General features: G+C 42.3%; 1 protein-coding gene across 5 annotated transcripts in view; it reads left to right on the plus strand.

Moving 5' to 3' along the window:
- The first annotated feature begins 1,262 nt into the window (after window positions 1-1,262).
- ZNF462 (zinc finger protein 462) overlaps window positions 1,263-14,487 on the plus strand; it is a 91,579-nt gene continuing 78,354 nt past the window's right edge. For all 5 annotated transcript variants that reach the window (XR_010886828.1, XM_067315341.1, XM_067315344.1 and 2 more), the window contains exon 1: window positions 1,263-1,430. The gene's annotated coding sequence lies outside the window, so the exon portion shown is untranslated. The remainder of the gene's footprint in view (window positions 1,431-14,487) is intronic.

The raw sequence follows: 14,487 nt of genomic DNA on the forward strand, positions 1-14,487 counted from the left end.
AGAAAGTGTCTGACTTGGTGTTTTGGGAAGAAATGGAAGGTTGGGGGGCAAGGGGGGGCAAGAGAGATAGCTTAGCACAATGATTAATAGAAACGAGACTAAATAAAAATGCAGGCTACAGCAGCTTTGTCTTTGCTTTCTTGCCTTCATCACCACGACACCTTTGTGAGCCTTGATCATTTCTTTCCACGGTTTTAAATAATCAGCCACAAAAGAGCAGACAACTTAGGGTTGGAAGGCATAAAAGTTATTTTAAGTAGGATTATTTATTTTATTTTGCAGTCAAAAAACGTTTCACCAAGCTAGGAAGCGATTTTGGTGCTCAGTAGTACAAGCTCTCTTTTCTCCTAAATGCTTGTGAGAAATAAAAAACCTGGAGATGACACTGTCTTTATTTCCGGGAGAAGACTTCAAAATACGTGCCAGAAATGGACAATTCGAGTCTCCTTTCTCCACATCAAATGCAAGCTGGAAGGGGGATTAAAAACCAACCACGTGGTAGATCTGGTTTTATACTTTGCAACCTCCAGCTCCATTTATGTTCTTTACCCTGCTCAGGGAAGATTAGCCTCTAGATGGATGTGTCTGAGGGATCACCTCAGGGGCAGATCTGCATGCAGAAACCGGTTTTTGCCATAGCTGGAAGAGAGCTATGACCCAGCAGAGAGCTCCATCTGAGCGGCTCCCCCAGCATTGCAGGAGCTGGTGAGCGCTCCTGTGCAGGAAGCTTTGTGAAGGCAACAGCTTGGAAGGGGAAGCTCTTCAGATCTTTTCCCCCTCCTTCTCCTCCTCCCTGGCCTGTGAGTGATTCAGTGTCCCAAACCTTAACTTTTTGTTACCACCTTCCTCCTCTTAATCTCCTTCATCTTCAACACCTCCTCCTCTATCACTACCATCTTCTCCTCCATCTGTCTGCCTCCTGGATCTTTCTCTTGTTTGCTTGCTTTCCCCCCTCCTCTTCCACCTCCCTCCCTCTCTTTCTTCTTGCCTTTTCCTCCTCTCTTTTCTTCTCTTTTCTTTCTCTTTTTCCTCCTCTTCCCCTACACGTTGTTGTTGTTGTTAGAAAGGATTCTTGCACCCCCTGGTGCTCTTGCGTTTTGTGTGGTAGGAGAGGAGATTGTCTTCTTTCTCTCTCTCCCTCTGGTTGCTCATTATTCAGAGAGAGACACAGAGGGTGAGTGAGAGAGAGAGAGAGAGACGGATATCTCAGGTCATCTGCAGCTGCAGCAAACCAGTGAAGGAGAGAGAGAGAGGGAGAGAGAGAGGGGGGGGGAAAAGCAGGGAAAGATGGCGATCCTCCATTGCTGAGACCTGGCAAGGAGCACATGAGACTCACAAAACAACTTCCACAACAATAACAAGAAGAAGAGCTAGGCAGAGAGGAAGAGGAGAGGAGGCAGCAGCCAGAGCAGCAGTGCCGGGACGCTCCTGTAAGTTCTTGCAATTAAAACCCATCTCCGGTTTGGCATTGGAGAGATCATCTCTCATGTGTATATATACATATATATCTATATCTCTATTTTTTTTTTGGTCTTTTTTGTCTTTCTTTCTTTCCACCACCTTCCTCTGAAATCCATTCATTCGGCCAAGGGAGGAAGGAGGAAGAAAGAAAGGAAGAAAAAAAAAAGAAGAGAGGGAGCGAGAGCGGGGTGTTTTGTTTGAGAGAGAAGTCTCTTGCATGGAGGAGGAGAAGAGGAGGAGGTGCTGGTGGTGGTGGTGGTGGTGGTGGTGGTGGGAGGAGGAGGAAGGCGGTTAATTAATTTTTTGTTGTTGCATTAAAGGGGGGGGGGATATGGGGAGATAAGTGAGATATCAGCCGAGCTTTCGGGGTGGGGGGTGCCCGTGTGGATGCGTGTGTGTGTGCGAGGTCTGGATGGTGCTGTGCGTGTGGACTTGGATCAGAGACGGGAGAGACACGGAGGAGAGAAAAGCTCCGTGCTGGCACGACCCAGGCAATCGGGTGACCTCTTTCTTCCTTCCTTTCCTTCTTTCTTTTCTTTCTTTCTCTCTCGCTCTTGCTCTGCTCCTCTGTCCCCTCTGGCTGCCTTCCTCCTCGCCGCTGGCGAGGCTGGTCCCTCAGCCGGCGGTGGTGCCCCCTCCGCGGCTCTCCTGGAGTTGGGATGCGGGGGTCCCCGGCGGCTTCGGGGCTGGGGGGCTGGTGGTGCCCGCAGGAGGTTGCTTGGAGGAGGACAGCGTTCAGCTGGAGAGCAGGAGCCATTACACACGCTTCTGCTCTCCTCTGAGAGAAAGAGAGCGAGGAGGGAAGAAAGGAAGGGGAAGGAGCCCAGTTCTTCTTGCTCAGTTCCCCGATGTCCCTACCTTTAAACCAGACAAGGGAGAAGGAGCTTCCTCCCCTGCCCCTTTCTCCACCACCCGGAGCAGCTTTCTCCCTATCTCTCCCCCTCTTTCCCTTTCTTTATCTCCCTGTCCTCCATTTGCAAGCTGTCTGCTTTGGTTCCAGTCCAGGCTCCACAACACAAAGCTTCTCCTCGCTCTCGCACACATGCACACACACAGTCCACAAGCTCTTTATGTCTTCTGGAGTAACCTTCTCCTTCCCCCCTCCGCTCCTCTTAGCATTGTAGTTTCTATCTTCTAGACAGAGAGATCCTCCTGGAGCTTCATGTAGTTGTGATCTGATAGGATTTCTCCCCCCCTCACCTCCCTCCTTTGGGGGGAAAAAGGAAAAGTTTCATTCGTTTTTCTGGTGTTTGGAAGGAGAAAGACCTTCAAGTTTGAGTGCTTTCTGCTGCTGCTTTTGTGTGTGTGTCTGTGGGGGTCTGTTTGTCTCATGAAGCTGCTTGCATGTCTAAGAGGAAGTGACTAGTTTGGCAGAGAGCTGTGATCTGAGTCAGGTAAGCCATGTCATGTTCTCTAGCTCCACCAGAAAATGGAGGAGAGAGAGAGTAGACAAAGCTGAGATGGGAAGTGCTCCTAACATCGTGGATGTCTCTCCATGTTTTGAAGCTTTGCTGGCAGTAGCTGGCTTAATCATGATTTTTTCCCCTAGGGTTTCTTCAGCTTTTTCAATGTACAACATTGTGATGGGTCTTCTCTCTGACTTCATGCTATCAGGAAATGAGGATTGGAGGAAATTGCTCAGATTCTCCTTCACACAGAGAAACACATCCTCAGGCTTTTTTGCTCTTATGCTTTCATGTGGAGGTCACCTTTCTAGATATTTTTCTTTGGTTAAAGACCACAGAATTTAGGAGGTTGATCAGTTGGCCAAAGAAATAGTGTATATATGTATATATTTATAGATTTTTTAAAACGTTTGGAGGTAAGTGCCCACAGCTAGAGGCTGCACAGGTTCTTCCACAGAACATCATGAAATGTTATTTTTTTCTGAGTGATGATGGTGATGCCTGATTTGGGGGATTTTTAACTTATGATTTTCAAGAGCATTTCTTCTTTTGGATGTATTTTAAATTAAGATGAAATATTTTTCCCCACTCACTAGGTTGCATGAAAATGATACTGTGAAGCTTTTAGCAGGTTCCTCAGAGCACCATAAAATACACGATTTCTCCTGGAAAAAGCTAAACAGTTTTCACAGTTATCTTTTTTGGTGTCCTAAAATATTTTTTTTCTGAGAACTTCTGGCAACATTCTTGTTAGGATTTTAATGTCATTATGGAAACCTAAGATCTTTAAAGTAAGATAGAAGTTGAAAAGGAATTTTTTATTTTTTTTTTAACCCACCTTTTCATCTGTAATCATTTTGAATAGTCTCAAATGAGGCCTCACTCTTTTTTCACCAACCTCAATTTGCACATCAGTTGCATAGTAGATGCAGTTCCTCAAAAAATTCAAACTACGTGCTGAAATGCATGAGGGTGCAGAGTGCAGTGCTACTGAGTTTGAAGGCACAGCTCCATGGGAAGGTATCAGTAATTTTCAAACATACACCACTCTGAGGAGCTTAAGAAGGACTGCTTTACATATGGGAGGTATAAGTGATAGGATGGGAGACCAGTGAATTGATATACACTCCCACATGTGTACCAAGAATAGAAGGATTTGAAGACTGTAGTGACTAGTGATGAACTTGGTATCCAGATGCTGCAAGGTTAAAATTAATGCCTTTCCTTTATTTTTGCTGGGAAGAAATTGTATATAATGTAGCATACTTAGAAAGTATTTTGCATTACCAACTGTGCATCTCTTAAGTTCTGGTTGCTGGTATGTCACCCTGATTACTGAGATGCTGTGGGTACCTTCCATCTTTCTGAAATGAAACAGTTTCTGAGGTGGGCCATGGAAGATGCTATTTTGGATATGTTTAATGTTACATTTGGATGAAGTAAAGAGGAAATTTAACTGTTTTTTTGTTGTTGTTTTTGTTTTTTTTCCCCTGAGGTGGTATTCATTGGTGCAGTTTGCAACCTCAATACAGGTCTCAATCAGAACCCACAAAAGAAAATGAAAAACTCCCTACTGAACTTCGCTGATTTGGGTCAGATCCTAAGCGTCCATCCCCTCCATCATGTATATATCCTTCTTAGGTATCTGCCTGTATTTCAAGTTGTGAATTTCCTCTTAGTTAATGAGAGGTCAGCAGGATGCTTGCACTATGATGTGGCCTACCTATACATTGCTCTTGAACATGGAATGAACAATACAAGAAGGGGTTTGAGATTTAAGCTGAGGATCTTCATAAGGAGAGCAGGAGCACCTACCCTGTGGTATTAGGCACTCTAGAAAACCAAATATTATTGGAAAAGTTTGAGTTGAAGTGAGAGTGGTGTTACTTCTATGGGGGTATTCTTCACTATGAGACTGAAATCTCTTTAGAGAACAATATCCTTGTTAATGCTGTTAGTTGCTGTAGTTCTTTCCAGACAGACTGAAATTGAAGTTCACCTTGCTGTTAAAGGTTAGGTAAGGGACTTTTTTGATTTTAAAAACAAAACAAAACAAAAAACCCCCACCCCAAAACAGGTTTAAAGAAACTCTAGAAGGATGATCTTAATTCATGAGATAGTAATGACTAGCAGGTTTCTGGTAATCAGTCACTAAGTTCTGTGTTTAGACAATGGATATCAATTCCTTTTGATTTGTGAGCACCCAGAAGTTTTTGACGGTGCAAGCTCTTTCAGAAGCTCCATATTCATAGCTTATTCTTCAGCATATAAACATATTTTTCGTAATCACTTTTCTCAAGAAAAAAAATTAGAGGTAGTCTACAGACCACTGCCTAAAAACATTGGATTAAACAATGAATTGATTTCCTTATATGTTTTTATTGGGTTCATAATGCATTGCATTGTTGAGAAATACAGCATTTAAAAGGTCACATTTAGAATTTCTTTCCATCAATTTTCAAAATTATTTTGTTATGTGAGGAAAACCAAAAAATATGTTGTGTACACTCAGACTGTGAAGAATATGAGTACATAATTGGATGCTGGGTATGGAAAGTCGAGAAACTGCAAGCAGAAGTGGAAAAAAATATGATCATTTTAATTCAGTAAAGTTAAAACCAAATTTCATAGTCTTGTGGATTTTGACTTAAAGGAGGATTGATTTTTTTTTGAGGACATGAGTGATTAAAAAGTGAGTTGGTAAGTGTTGGAGGAGAACTGTGTTCTACGTAGATGTTTGGACATCTGGCAGATGTTACTCTGGGCCCTAAGGAATGGACAAATTTAATTTTAGCCTTAGAAAGGAAATGGGAAGAACTAGTATCTTATAATAGAACAAGTTACAGTTTGAGGAAGGTTACTTCACAAAAGCCTAAAGATGCTGCTTGAAATTTGGAACTCCCAGAAACAAGTGTAAATGAGTTTTTCCTATGATGTTTTTTGGATTATTTACAAACAACATGTGTAGAGTTACAATATAAATTGAGATTGCTCAGATTGACTGTAACACTTTCTCTGCATGTCGTTGCGGATAATTTCTCAAATTGAGCAGAAGAACACTGCTTCGTAGTACGAGACTGTGGAAAAAGGACTTGTATCTGTGAAAATGTTGAATAGCTATGTTGTATCCATTAACTAACTTTGCTCTATTATGAAGCTATCACCAACCAAACCTAGGGACAAAAAGTGTAGATGTGCAATTATCAAAAAAACCCCACTGAAATCCTGAAAAGAGTGACTTGAAGAAGGATGCTAGTAGAGGAAGGAGATCGTCTTTTGTTAGATCAGGAAAGGTCTATGGAGACGAATATGTCTTTGTGTCTTTTTGCTTATTTTGTTGCTCTTGACTTTCTATTGTACTTCCAGTGCATTGTAATAGGAAATGATATAAATGCTCTTTTCATGGAGGTTTCTCTATTTTGAACTGAAATAATGTATTTTGTGAACCTGTTCCAGATGAAAACTGTCTACTGCTAGTGACAGAATTGTGATTTGCTTAACACCTAAAGGATATGATCAAGTATGAACTTCTAATTACTGACTTCAGTAAGAATCTTTAACTTCATCAGTCTAAATGCTTGCTGGCTTTTCAAACAGTTCCTGCCTTCTAGAGTACTAAATAATCAAGCAGCCTCCCTGTGAAATGTTTTTTTAATGGAAATCTTTCAGGTGCTTAGTAAAATATAATATGGGCCCATAGGACTCAAACAGGAGTCTACAAAGTGTTAATTGAGGAGGGAATGAGGAGAACTCCCATCTCACTCTTCAGCAAGTGAGAGTAATTTTGAAGGAGTATGATAAGAATGAAGGCTGCTCAAATATCCTGTACCTTCTTGGAGAGAGGAACTCAAATTCTTTAATCAAAGAGGTGCTGGAGAAGGTGGTGTGATGCAAGTCTTCAGCTGCTGGCAGAGACACAGTTAACATTGTAAACGGTTGAACTTCAGCATGGCACTTCTCCAAATGAGTTGACTGTTGAAAATAAAATGTTCCAGAAGAACTGGGAGAACAGGAAAGAAGTTAAAATAGCATGGTTTGTATGCCAGTGCTGAAAGAAGAAAAGGGGGGAGGAAGGGAGATAGCTCAACTTATGATAATTATCTTGTTGGTTGTAGTGAAAAGGCTTTAATAGAAGTTTCCAAATGAGGGGACTAGATTTAATAGAATTCGGTCTTCATTTATGTCCTGAGTTTGGAAGTATTCTTCTGCTTTCTGCATGTGTTTGGGAAGTTAAACACATGGGTAAATAAAAAGTCACATGAGATTATTTGGGGTTTTGTTCCATTTTATCCTTTTAGCTTTGGAAACAATACCAAAGATCTAAAGTCTGCCACTCATCTCTTGAGTTTCATGAAGCTGTGCCACATGTTGTGGTACAAACACAGCTCTGAAGGGGTTTGAAAGATGGCTTAGAAGATGGGAAAAGGGGAATCTTCATTGCTAGCGTATTATATTTGAAACACTGGGCTTGCGTAATGCTTGCCTAATCACTACTTGAAGAAACTTTGTGTTTGAGAAGGAACCTTCTCTCCACCATTGGTGCTTGTGATCACTTTGTAGTCATTTTTGAGACCCTGGTTAACAGAGCATCAGTCCCACATGTAGCAATAATGCTGTGTCTCTTATTTCCCCTTGATCTAAAAACCTCTTTGTACCTCTTTGGGTAGTCTTTGTGATATATGGTAGGCTTTTGGCTGGGGCTGAAAGCAGTTTTTTGAGAAGAGGATAGCAAGGTTCCTCAAGGAAAACAGTCAGTATAACTTTATTTGGTACTTTAAATTTAAAGATGGAAATGAGACATTTCAGGATGTGCTATCATCATTCTTGAGAGAAGAGTCAAATACAGTCTTTTTAAGAATACATATTTAATAATGTCAGCATAAAGAGCTGTAGGCACAGCATCAAAGTCATGAGTGATTAGGGAGGACTTACTGAGAGCTTATCAGGGTAGCAATCATTGCAAGGCCAGCATGGTGAGGACAAATAATTCGAGGAAAACACTTGATTCGCTGGGCTACTCCTGTTAGTTTTAAATCAGTTAAATCAAGAATCCAGTTGTTAAAGCATGTTGCTTGTTTTTTCATGGTGGGAGATAAAACAATCTAATTAGGATTGTGCAGAAAATTGGAGAGTTATTTCATGCTTTTGTGAGAGGAGAAGCTAGATGCTTGCATTGTGTGCCTGTATTTTTCCTTCTTTCAATGCCCAGAATATGCAATTAATAACTTGCTAGTCATTTAGGTAATGGGTGATCAGCAGCACTGGGCAGTGTATCTGCAGCACTTGTTACAGGTACAGCCTCTATGCTGACCTGAAGATTAAGAAGTAGGATGTTGAGTGATGGCATTACTGTTGCTAATAAAAAGCTCTGGAAAGGGGCCTGAGAACCCCAGCTGCTGTCGTGGTAGAGGAAGTCAGGCCTTCAAAGGATACAAGGATTAGAGTGTCAGGAAAAGTAAATGGTAGCATCAGCACAAGTAGAAAATAGGCAGAGCTATTCAGCAAACAGAAAAGTAGGCTAAGGCATGCCATAATTATGTGTAGTGGAAACTTGCTGCTAATAGAGCGATTGCGTGGGGTAGAGAGGCAGGAGAATGATTTTTCAAGACAAAACAAAGCAGACATTACAGAGAATGATATAGGAAGACTGAGGATTCAGTGTGCTCGTGATAATGTGAAAGAGAAGACTTTGTTTTGAAAGATGCTAAAAATGGAATCTTCTGATGTACATGTGGTCACTGTTTCCGTGGCCTTGTGGGACAATAGGGGCTTCTTTGCACTGCCCGAATGAGCAAACTCTTCCTTCCCGCTGGTAGTTCCTAAGGTTCAGATAGTGCTGCTTCAGGGTGGTAACACTGATTGTGGGAAGAAGGCATCATAGGATATTCTTTCTGGGAAGATGGGTCATACTGCTGATACACAGCAAACTGGACTGGTCAGTTGTCATGCAAATGGATTCAAAATATGGTAGTTATTTATCTCAGGAGACCCCGAGCACTTCCTTCCCACACATTGTCCCCAGATCTTTGATTGCTGGCAAAGAAACGGGGGAATGGGAGAAGGTGACCCCTAAAACCTGTGCTCCGGCAGCCCATTTTTTCACTTTTTTCCCTTATTTATCAAATAAACAGGGTTGATAAGCGAAGACTGTATGTGCTGGAAGATTTGGGTCAAGAATGAGTTTGACATGTAGGGTGATGCATTTACCTTCTAATGACTTGAAAGTTAGTTGACTGGTTGAAGACTTTAATTTAACGTCTAGATGGGAAAGGGATCATTAATAAAGGGCTCGCTGCAGTCTGAAAGTCAGAGTTCAGCTGCCTGATGATGATGATGCTGAAAAGACAATGTTTTTTCCTTTCTTCTTTCCTCTTCTTTTTGATTTTAAATTGGCAACTCAAATAGTTCCATATTTCCTATGCTAGGTTAGGCAGAAGTTCTAGAATGATTGGTAAAGTTGGTTAATGTAGGAGTTGGTTGGTTGACAGCTTCTTCCCCCTTCCCTTCCCTTCCCTTCCCTTCCCTTCCCTTCCCTTCCCTTCCCTTCCCTTCCCTTCCCTTCCCTTCCCTTTCCTTTCCTTTCCTTTCCTTTCCTTTCCTTTCCTTTCCTTTCCTTTCCTTTCCTTTCCTTTCCTTTCCTTTCCTTTCCTTTCCTTTCCTTTCTCTTTTCTTTTCTTTTCTTTTCTTTTCTTTTCTTTTCTTTTCTTTTCTTTTCTTTTCTTTTCTTTTCTTTTCTTCTTTTCTTTTCTTTTCTTTTCTTTTCTTTTCTTTTCTTTTCTTTTCTTTTCTTTTCTTTTCTTTTCTTTTCTTTTCTTTTCTTTTCTTTTCTTTTCTTTTCTTTTCCTTTTAAACCAAGTGGACACTCCAATCCAGGCTAAACTTGTGAGACTACTTGTAAGAGTGCTGGTCTTGTGGTGTGTGCTGTGAATCAGGCATGGGTGTTTGTCTCTTGTTTTTCCAGAGACAACTTGTGCTGTTTCAGGCAAATTGCTTCTGGCCAGAACTTCGAGAGGCCCCTGAACACTTGTTTATTTTAACTTAGACTTGGATTCTTCAGGTTCTGTCAGACTCTGCTGGATTTGTGGGCATGTGGCTCTTCATAACTGGGTTTTAGGGGTCTCCGACCAACCACTAAAGAGACCAAAGAATTAGTGGTCAGCTCTGGAAATCTTGCTCTTAATTTTTTGAATTCCTTAAACCATCTGTCCCTCCACCCAGTAGAATAGACATAAATAAGATTTAAGAGGGATACTAGGACTTAAGGTCTTGGTGCTGCATTCTGTTGCTGTGTATGTTGAAACAAAGAACATATAGATAAGAAAAAAAAGAAAAGCTCTTTCTTTGTGGAGTGGTTCTGGTCAGTGAGAGTGGGGCAGATCTCATCTGTTGTTTGCAAATACGGGGAGATCTAGGACTAGTGATATCTGGTTTCTATGTCACTTTGGTCATTCAGACTGATCATTTGTTCCCAGATGGGCTGTTGACTGTGGTGAGTATGGAAAAGATACTAAGTATCTATATAGTTTATTTGGTAATGCAGTAAAATCTAGGAAGGAAATGGCTATCAGGAGTCATTCCATCTTCTTCTATATTCTATGACAAGTGGTACAGTCAGAAAAATAAATAAATGACAACATATACAGATTAGGAATAATTTCTCCCCCTACTTAATTGGTCTCTTGTCTTGCCTTTCAGTTTTTCCCTTCCTTGTCTACAGTCTGGGTGGCTTTGACTACAGGATATTGAACCTCCCGCGCTGGTGGGCTCTGAAACCACGCTTCTATTATGCCCAGCTAAATAACTTGACAAGTGTAAAAATGTTAACAAATGGCTGATGGAAAATTGAGAGCAGCCAGGCAGCTCTCAGTCTAGTTAATTAGCTCCTGACTGCTGAATTGTTACTGCCCTCTCAAATAGCTGTAGCTTGCAGCCCTGCAAGAAAAGGTTTGGGTTCCTGGCCAGGAGTGCATCCCCAAAGTTGATTTGTGTAACCTGAAGTCTGTGTGGACCAGTTCCTTTTGGTCTAACTGACCTTTTATCTTTGGTGGGGGAGGGCAGTGGGGAGAAAGCATATCGGCTTTCAGCTATGTCAGGTCATATGGAGGTCAAGTTCTCTTGTCTGCGATCAAGCATATGGTGTAAAACAGCACTGCCTGTGATAGCACCAAAACCGAGGGAGAGGAGGACCTTATCAGGCCTTCAGGAGGTAAATATGACTGAAGGCCATTGTGTGAATCAGCATATATGATGACTCTCAGCTCAGGGTTTGCTGGAGTTGGGTATTTAACCCTTCAGGTACTGGCTTCTGATGTGTTTCCTGGGCTGTACTCTGCTAGGTTGAGAAGAAGCTGCTGTTTCTCAAGAGCTTGCAGGTTTCTCTTGCCAGGTTATCTGGGCACATGTGAGACCTGAAATTTCTGGTTCCGAGGGCATAACTGTATTACTCACTGGAGCTACTGAAAGAGTGAGTCAATATATTTGGGTCTACCAGCCGCATGAATAAATGAGTAAACCTGAATTATTTTTAAATGATCAGATTACAGAGGTGATAATGTACTACAATGAATTTTCCAGTCCATGCCTTCTCCACAGATGCTCTGCTCTGTTTCCACCTTGGGGATATGTGTGTGTTGGGGGGGAATACAAAATTTTCAGTATGTTGGGCTCCTAAGGAACCACATTAAAACTGCTGAGGTCACACTCAGAAAACGTCTTTCAGACCAAAAGCCTTGAGTCAGAAGTTGCTTGGCAGGATGACAGGCAGGTTGACCAAAGGTTGCATGTGGTGTTTCAGCGTTAGGTGCTAGCCGAAGAGCTGTATTTGCTTGCAAAGAGAGCAGGCCTTCTGCAGTAACTCCTACTGCACATAATTCTGTCTCATGTATATATTCATATGCCTCAAGGCGGTCTCATAGTGCTGTAATTCATGGCTGACATACCTAACATTTTATCCCATCCCGCATTTGAAAAAGCAATAACGTGCTAAAGGCTGCTGATTACAGCTTTGAAAAAAAAAAAATAAGTGCTTGATTTCAACTTCGTATCACAAGAATTTAAATCATCTGGCAAACTCCTCTCTTGCTGAGGTCGGGGCCGTTTGGCGGGATGAAAGGGGCCCCGCTGTGCGCTAGCGCGTGCGGAGCGTGCTGGGCGTCCACCGAGGCGTTCGGGAGCGCCGACGGGCTGCAGCAGCCCGGGGGAGGGAGCCCGACGGCGCAGCGCCGTCCTGACAAGCCTTGCACGGGGACGGGGACGGGGACGGGGAGTCAAAACCTCGACGAAGGCAAGGCGAGGAGAGCTGCCTCGCGGCGGGGAGGCCCGGCTGTCCCGGGGTAGCTCGTCCCCGCAAAAAAATGCCGTGCGGGAGCGGGCCCGCTTGCGCCTGGTGGATCCTCGGAGGAGCGCGCTCATAAAAAAATGCCTGGGGCAGCCGGTGTCGCCTCCTCTGCCCACCGGAGACCGGCCCGTGAGCTGGAGACGCCGCTCTCAGGGCAAACAGCCTCCCCTTTGCTGGTGCTACGAGGTGCGGCTTTAGTTGAGAAGATTGCATCTGACAAATGCATGCTTGCAGAAATCTGAACAGTGAATCCAGCCTTGCTTTGGAAGCACTGCACTGTAGTGGTAGCCATGAAGAACAGATTTTAGTGATTTATTATGGTTAGATTTTATATGGATTGGCTTCCTATTTTCTTTGGAAGGCAGTAAAGCTGCAACTTTTACAGGATTCTTCTTACATTCCTGGAGTTTGTTTGTGTGCAGGCATGTATGCTTTATTTATTTATTTATTAAATCCTCACTGCCACTGTTAGAACATTAACAAAGGCTTTTTAATAGGTCAGACCTCAGCTACCATTGCATTCTCTTGTTACTGTAGCACATTTGGCAGATGATAGATGGGGGCTAAAACCCTTACCCTGCAAAAGCTTATTCATGTGTGTAGTCCCTATGATCTGATTTTGAATTTCACTGCAGCTACTCCTGTGAGTAAACATTTGAAGATCAAATCCTTAGCTATATGGACTGATTCTTTTGGAGTTTTCAGGGAGGTGTTTGGAAATGGTATCTTAAATAGAAGATGTCCTCAGCTTTCAACACCTACCACCTACATACATGAGATGTTCATTTGTGGTTGCATGTGAGGGCATGGTTGCAGTTTATTTGCAAGAGCCAACGAGTGCTATTGCACTAGGTAATTCTTTCACGTCCATTCATGTGCTCCTTTTTTCATTTTTGCTCTTTGTATTGTGGTGGAGGGAGTGTGCATGTGATAAATACTTAAGCTAGACTTCAGTTAGTGCTGGCATGTCCCTCATGCATGATTTCATATGAGTTTGGGAGTGTTCTGGTGAGAACATTCATGTTGCTTGGCTGCCTGCAGATGATGTTCATGCATTTTGGAGCCCCATTGCTAACTGTGGTGTTTTTGGAAGCCACAGCTTTTGATATGTTTTTTTCCATGAAGATGTTGGTTTGAATGGTAATGGATACTAATGTGGTAATTGCCTGTTCAAGACAGAGCTGCTTTGGATCAGGGAACATGCAACCTAGGCCTTTTTACAATGAGAGGAGCATGTACAATTGCATGTGTGTACATAATACAAGTTGCTATCCATGTGGTTCATACTGCTATGGTACTTCATCTGGCAGATCATTTAAATATTTACTCCAAAAGATCTTGTTCTCTGTTGGTGTGAAGCAGCATTTCCAGTTATTTTTAGGTCATTTTCATCTTAGCAACCCTGTTGGAGATAAACCAGACACAAGTGCTGTAAACTGTCCCTGCGTTTTGATAGAATTTAATAAAATAAAGTTTAATGATTTGGTCCCAAGGGAAGAACAGACCATCTGGTTAACAGAAGGTTAGGCCGAGTAATGCAGTGTTGAGAGTGCCACAAACCAACCCAGAATATCTGGTAATGTGTCCAGTTGCTGTGTGTATTAAGCATTGAAATGGTGCTTTCAGATCTGCAGAGCCAGCAGTTCTGTTACCACTGCTGTGACGCAGGAGATAATTCTGTTGGGCAAGCATCAGCATGGGGGTGGATCTACAGTACAGGATGTGTAATGTCAACATGAAGCATGGGAGCTGGCAGAAAGAAGGAAAGCAGCCATTTCATGCCAGTGCAGGAAGCCTAAATAGATTTTTCCCCTCTGCATCTTGTCCTTTTATGTTGCTTTCATACTTGGTATTAAATGATTACCTTCTGCTTTGTCATCTGAAAACTTCAGCCCAGCAGGGTTTCATTTCTTTCTCTTTTTGAACCTGTTTGCTTTTTTAAACAAGTGAAGTGTACTCCAAAAGCATGTCTGATGGATTATGAAAGGGGCTGGGGGGAGGCTGAAGGGCTAAGCAGATCTGGAGAAAGACAAGAGTTCAGTCATGTGGAAGTCCTGAGCTTCAGATGAAGTTTCACTGTAGATCCTTTTGGCTTTAGTGCAGAGACAGTTTCTTCAAAAGCTGTAACCATTTGAGAACATTGTACTGCAGCTGCAAAATGAAGAAAGGTATGAAATACTGCAAGTGACATTGCATAGATTTTGCAATTCTTTAATTATTAAGAAGCTGTAGAAAAATATTGCAATTGTTTCTCCTTTCTTCTTAGGAGGAATGCCCTGCTAC

The sequence above is a fragment of the Apteryx mantelli genome, chromosome Z, assembly GCF_036417845.1.
Source record: "Apteryx mantelli isolate bAptMan1 chromosome Z, bAptMan1.hap1, whole genome shotgun sequence".
Lineage (NCBI taxonomy): Eukaryota > Metazoa > Chordata > Aves > Apterygiformes > Apterygidae > Apteryx > Apteryx mantelli.